We start from the raw sequence: 6,933 nt of genomic DNA on the forward strand, positions 1-6,933 counted from the left end.
CAAATGATTTTTAAGCAAAATCTAAGAGAATTTCAAAAACTAGACGCCAAATTGCTACATGTCACCATTTCTAGTACATCCAGAATGATGACGCCACCTAGCTGGTATGCGTACCATTGGAGTTATCATTATCAAACATCTGATGAATGAGAAAGCTTGACACAAACACACTGTAATGCGCTCCCATGCATTAACGTACAGTACCAAGACAGGAAACATAGGCTCGATGGCCAGTTAAGAACTTAGTTAAAATTAACAATGTGATAAACAAGATCGTTGTTAACTTTCAAATCGTAAATGCTGACGGCAAGCACTTTGCAAAAGCAACCAAAATCCCACGTCAAACCCGGACTCGGAGTCCGATGTCGAGGCGCCGTGAAATGTTTTCTGGGTACCAACAGTACCGTTTAGGAAATTTGATTTTTAAGTGTGACCTTAATCATTAATTGAGGCACAGACATGGGTTTTGAGCGGGAAATGCCGCCTCATCATGGTAAATATTGGTATATATTCATGGCAAATTATATGAAAATCCTATAATGCATGGTCAAGATACAGCCCGGACAAGTATCATTAAAACCCTTGACCTCGAAACGCGACCTTGACCTTTGAGATATAGACCTGACATTAATGCACGACACGCCTCATCATGATGAACCTTTATGGTTATTATTTTTTTAATCCTGTAATGTATGATGAAAATACAGCCCAGATAAGGATCATTTCAATTTTTGACCACTAATCTTGACCTTGACCTTTGACGTACTTACCTGGTTCGTGTTCGCGACACGGCGCAACATCATGGCTCAACACAATAGTTTCACAGTATTCTAGTCCATATAAATAGCCGCCATCAGCATTTTGACAATTTTTGTTTTGGCGAATTCAGTACATTTAGAGAAAAACACAAATGGTGGACAGTGATCCAACACGTGTGTTGAAACACCATTTAGTTTAAACAGGCACCCGCGGTATTATTGTTTTGAAGACATTTAGAAGTAATGGTTTCACGCAAGAGCTCCATCATGTTGTGGAAACTGTAACCAAAACCATGCATTTGTTAGTTCAAGCAAAACAGGTTACCAAACGTCCGAAACCCATGAAACCAAAACTGAAACTAGTTTGGTATCAACAAAAAAAACCTAGGTTTTACTGATGTATGGTTAGTCAAGGTGATGGCGACATAAATTCGTTCAAAAGTATGATTAGATGAAGAGTTACTTAGACTTTTATACTGACTTGGCAGTCTGGGCTTGAAGCGCCAGAACGTATTTACTTTTATATCTATTATTTGTGCAATATAAAAACAAAATATAGGTACATAATTATTAAGAATGTTTTCGCTTATGTTGAACATACAAAACCGGTAGATGGAAAAATCCATCAATAATTCCTTATAAAAAAGAACATATCTATTTTGTATATTGAAGTCAGTGTTTTTTCACTTTTTACTTCAATGGCAGTTGTATGCTGAAACACAAAATATATACATTTAGCGATATTATTTAAAAAGACCGAATAGGATTAAGTTTATTCAGTTAAAATTGACGACCTGTAAAAAACTGTTTTAAAAAGAAAATTGCCAATGTATGTATCAGGCGTTTGAATTAATTACGATGTATAATCATGTTTTATGAGCAAAAAAACCCCATCACTTTTTCGTTATTTTTTCATATCCAGATTTTTAAAGATTATACTATATAAGTATATAGAATACCTCGGACCCCTGGGGCAGGGCCAAGGGACGAATTTGAACTATTTTGGTAAAGTATCACTATATATATATATATATATGAGGCTGCATACCAAATATCAAGGATCTGGGCTATTCAGCTTCAGAGTAGATCGTCATGTTTTACAATATAAATATATAGAAAAATGGTGACCCCTGGGGCGGGGCACTTTTCACCACAGGGTCATCATTTAACAATCTTTTTAAAGGACCACTAAATGAGGCTGCAAACCAATTACCAAAGGTCGAGGCCTCGTGGTTTTAGAGAAGAATATTTTGAAAGTTTTTTACTATATTCGTATACAGACAACCAGGGACCAGGGAGCGGGACCATTTTTGACCCCAGAGACAAAATTTGAACAAAATTGGTAAAGAACCACTACATGAGGCTGCATACCAAATGTCAAGGGTCTGGGCCTTGCGGTTTTAGAGAAGAAACTTTTCAAAGAATTTGATATATATATATATAAGCAAAAAGAAAACTAGTGTCACTTGGGGCGGGTCGCTTTTAACCCAAGGGACTTAATTTGAACAATATTGGTAGTAGATCATTAGATGGGGCTGCATACCAAATATCAAGCATCTTGGCCTTGTGGTTTTAGAAAAGAAGTTTTTCAAAGATTTTACATTATTAGTAAATTGAAAACTTGTGACCCCTAGGCGAGACATCCTTTGACCATATGGACACAATTTAACCAACCTTAATAAAGGACCACTAGATGAGGCTACATACCAAATATCATGGGTTTGGGCCTTGCGGTTTGAGAGAAGAAGATTTTTAACATTTTAAAATGTTAACGATGGACGACGGATGACGAACACCGAACACAAGACGATCACAATACCTCACATTGAGCATTCGATTCCGATAACTGCTAGTGTATCCATACGGCAGACTACATGATGCAGAACATGCAAAGGAAACATCACTATGCCTAGATATCAAGGTAACAGATACGTACCCCAGCAAACATGACCATATCGGGCCGGTGTGGGCTGAATAGCGGCATATTGGCCAGTGTTTTCCGATATGGGCAGATTGACTGAAATATTATATGCGTAATAACACCATACGGTTTAGATTTGAATGTTTAAATATTATTACATAAACAATAGGTTTAAAAAAAATTATGGACATGAAACTTTTTATGAATAAGTCCATATCGGGCCTATATTGGCCCGATGTGTACGAAGTATTGCTTCAAGGGAGAGCAATGCATATGTTGTAAATTTCACCAGCAGGTCATTTTCCTTGCGATGAATAAATATTTAAATTCATTATCATTAACTAATAAAACCAATTTAAGTTTATATCGTTATTTTCAATTAATTATGAATTAAGGCATTATTATAGTTCTATTATTATAATCTTTAGTTTTATTCTCGAAAGTAATACATACTTTTATTTTGAGTAAATATGTTGAAAATGAATTCATGTAATATGTTTTCGTGACTAGTTCTCTTTGTTGTTTTGAGTTTGATTAAAAATCTACATTAAGGTAGCATGCAAAATCATATGCACACAAAAGCAAAGTATTTCATTGATGATTTGTTTGGTTTTTAACGATTAATTTATCTGCTTCCATTGTAGACAAATTTAAGCAGAACAATTTGTTATCAATTATGAAAATATATGAATCATAACTGACATTTAAATTAACGGTATCGTATATAATGTGGAACGATCGAAGCTGCAGAGGGCGGACAACTGCAAATTGAGATTCTAAACATGAGGAATAAAGGCGATCACAGGGGTTGTATGTTACTTGTTTATTTCATGCATATCGGTGAAAGAATGAAAACTATTGGTGAATGATAACTTGATCATTTCACTCTGGCTCAAATATAATGATAATATTTCACTCTGTACAGACAACTCGGGACTATTTTTCCATCTTTTATAAGATTTGCTTCCCTTGACTTGGAAAGTACATGTATGTCACAAGTACATGTTTGTTGTCGTCTGTAGTGCAGTAATATACACATTGACCGAATCGTATAGAATTGTCAAAATCAAATTATGCAATAGTTTTAATAAAACAAACATTTTTGCGATTGATTTTAACTATTAAGAAAGAACAACATTACCAATTTATGTATGATCTATTTCATGGAACATACTGTTACAATCAACCCGCTTGGTAGGAATCGGTTGAATATTTACTTGGCCACATGTGCTAGTAATATAGTTGATAGATCATTTCTTCCTACAAACTCTAACCGCGTACATGTATGCACAAGCATTTTGAATTTGACCAATTTCCTACAATTGTTTACCATCATCAGTTCAACAATTCATTTTTCTTTTAAAAAAAAAATGCTCAGAAAAGGCTTGTCCAAAAGCTAAACAATAAAGGGGTCTAGTCTTATCAAATAGCTCAGATCATCGGCCATAAAAACATAACAATTAAAGCAGATTGAAAACCAACTAGCCTAACTAGGCCATGGTGTTTTCCGACATCTTGTCGAGAAAACTTTCAAAGTCTGCGCTCCATCCCTCTCAAAACATCTTCGGGCACATCCTCGACATTTCCTCTCGGTTCTTCGTAAACACAAAATTTAACGGAAACGTAACATTCAACTTTAATAGATATGAAACTAATTCGCTGTCTCAACAACAAAACATCCTTCGGCTGCACTGAGCATAAATTCACCCCGAAAAAATACCGTAAGATCCAGAGTCTGAGAGCGACAGTGACTAGATATACACTACGAAAAGCACTAAACACAGACTTCCGTTGCTTTTGCGAATACACGTTTGTATAAGTCCATCATTGTTAATTTAAATCTGTTGAAATTGTTCTTAAATGTACAAAAAATGTCACATGCTCAAGTCTCATCTAAATGTATTTCTACGCGATGCATTCTTTTAATTTCCGAAATGCTTTTGTTTAAATACTTGTTTTGTGTCTCAATAAATGTTAAAATGTTGATTGGTTTTGTTGATGGAAGTAGGGTTTTATCCAAAAATTATTTCAATTCCAACAACCATTTCCATAAAATGTGAAACTTTTTTTTTAGTGGATCCTAAAACCTTTTTTTGCGCTCGCGCGAAAAGAAGGTAACTTTGACATAGCGGTTATGCCGCAGTTACTTCTTAACGCAAAAAAAATACTCCAGCGGGAAAAAAATATTGAAAAAAAAGATATATGCTTGAAATTAATTTTTTTTTTGTTGAATTCAGTGTAAGATTGTATTTTATTTCACGAGTGGTCACAGAAAAAAATATTTTCACGAGTGGCGTTACACTGAATTTAACAAATATCCTCTATACCTTTACGTCGCAATATAACCTAATTTATATAGAACTAATTCATACTACACACATGTATGTTAGTTACATTAAGTCTGTCAGGATGGTGTGTCTGCCTTTATATACACTTTTTGTGAAGCAAATTATTTTATGATACATCATAGATTAAAGCTATTTTACACTTCAGAAAAAGCAAGTTGACTATGCCAACCTAAAGGGAAAAACGTTGAGAATAACCGATTAATGCATTGTTACTGTAACAAAATGTGATACATTTTCAGAGGAAGAGTGTTTTAATCAGATGAGGATGAATAAATATCAGTGACAACACCACACCAATGCCTTTGAAGGTGACAGTGGCGATGGCAGGACTGTTCGACATGCATCAAAACAGTTACTGCAAGATCCTCCAACAGTTGCACCATATCTACAGGTATATACCGTTCTAACATTTGTTTACAAGCATAACAAGTATATAATTGTCCAGAAATATACGAACGGATTTATTCATTGTTAATGCATTTTGTAAATACCCATATCCTGAACAAATCTTATCACTACCTCTGTGTTAATAGTACATGCACTTATTCCAGAGGCTGCCGTGAAATTCCGTCGTTTCTCACAGGAGAGGTACCAGCGACATATGCCGTGTTGATGGGACAGCATCGGACAGAGATGGTGAAAGGGAAATAAGGAGGGAAATGAGGCAGGCGCTGATGTCTGAGTGCATCCTTGGAACACCGGGATGAAAAAAAACCACAAAAATACAAACAAAACAATCTTATGTTAAAACCCTTAAATGTTTAATGGAGGAGCTTTACCTGAACTATTGTTCAATGAATAAATTCTTATTTTTAGTCTTTTTTTGTTTGTTTATTTATACAGTGACATGTACAGTCTTTGTGTATTATGGCATGTTTGTGTTTTATAACTTGTACACTTTGATCACTTTTTATATTCTGTCATAAACAATTGGTTTGAATATTTAAAGCAACGATAATAAAAATTTGTAAAATCAAATAGCTTATTTTCTTATGTAGGAAGTTGTGAGTATATTATATGCCTGTAGGTTGAGGTTTTCTCTGCAATATTATTTTTCTCTCTGAAGACAAACTAATGCAAAACCTTGTTTTTTCACTCCAGGTGTATAATAATAGGAACGAAATCGGATATCGGCATCATGCTGGCTAAATGTCGGCTATTAAATAATATGCCGACATCGGCCCGATGTCGAGCCGTGTTACACATCCTACATCGGCCCGATGTAAATGCCAATGTCGGGCCGATGAAGTGTTCCATGTCACACATCGGGCCTATATAAAATGTTTGCTGAGACGTTACTAGTTGAGGGCCGAAATCCTAACACTTCAGGAGTGTTTTTTATAATTATCTTGGAGAGTTTTGTTGTAGTAAGTAAAACATTCGCATGAACCATCTTTGGGTTATGTGTCAACATCTGTCATAAATTTGCGACTATTCGTTTGCATCCTCAAAAAAAGGTTCTTAATCTTATTGATTTTATGTCGAAAATCGTTCATTTCATGGACAGTAAACCATCCTTCAATTCGTACTATATGAAAGGCACAAACCACGAACACTTAAAAAGTTTGTTTGTTACATTTTGACGTATGAATGTATAAACAGCTGCGTGTTTTTAGTCTGAACGAAAATGAAAAACAACCGAACATCACCTTTCTGATTGGAAATAACCTTCTCAACTATGCGTGTACTGGCAATTATGATTAATGATTATGCTATATTAATTTACCGCTTAGCCTCCAAGATATATTTTGCATACGCTGTTTTTCAAAGCAAGCATTTCGCAAATTTAAATCGTGATATCTATTTATACGTAGGTTATCACCATTGAGAGGCCCTCAGAGATTCGCACGTGGCCTGTGACGTCATTCCTCCACGTGCTACATTATGACAATTATGCAAATTAAAA

This window comes from Mya arenaria, chromosome 5 (genome assembly GCF_026914265.1).
Source record: "Mya arenaria isolate MELC-2E11 chromosome 5, ASM2691426v1".
NCBI lineage: Eukaryota > Metazoa > Mollusca > Bivalvia > Myida > Myidae > Mya > Mya arenaria.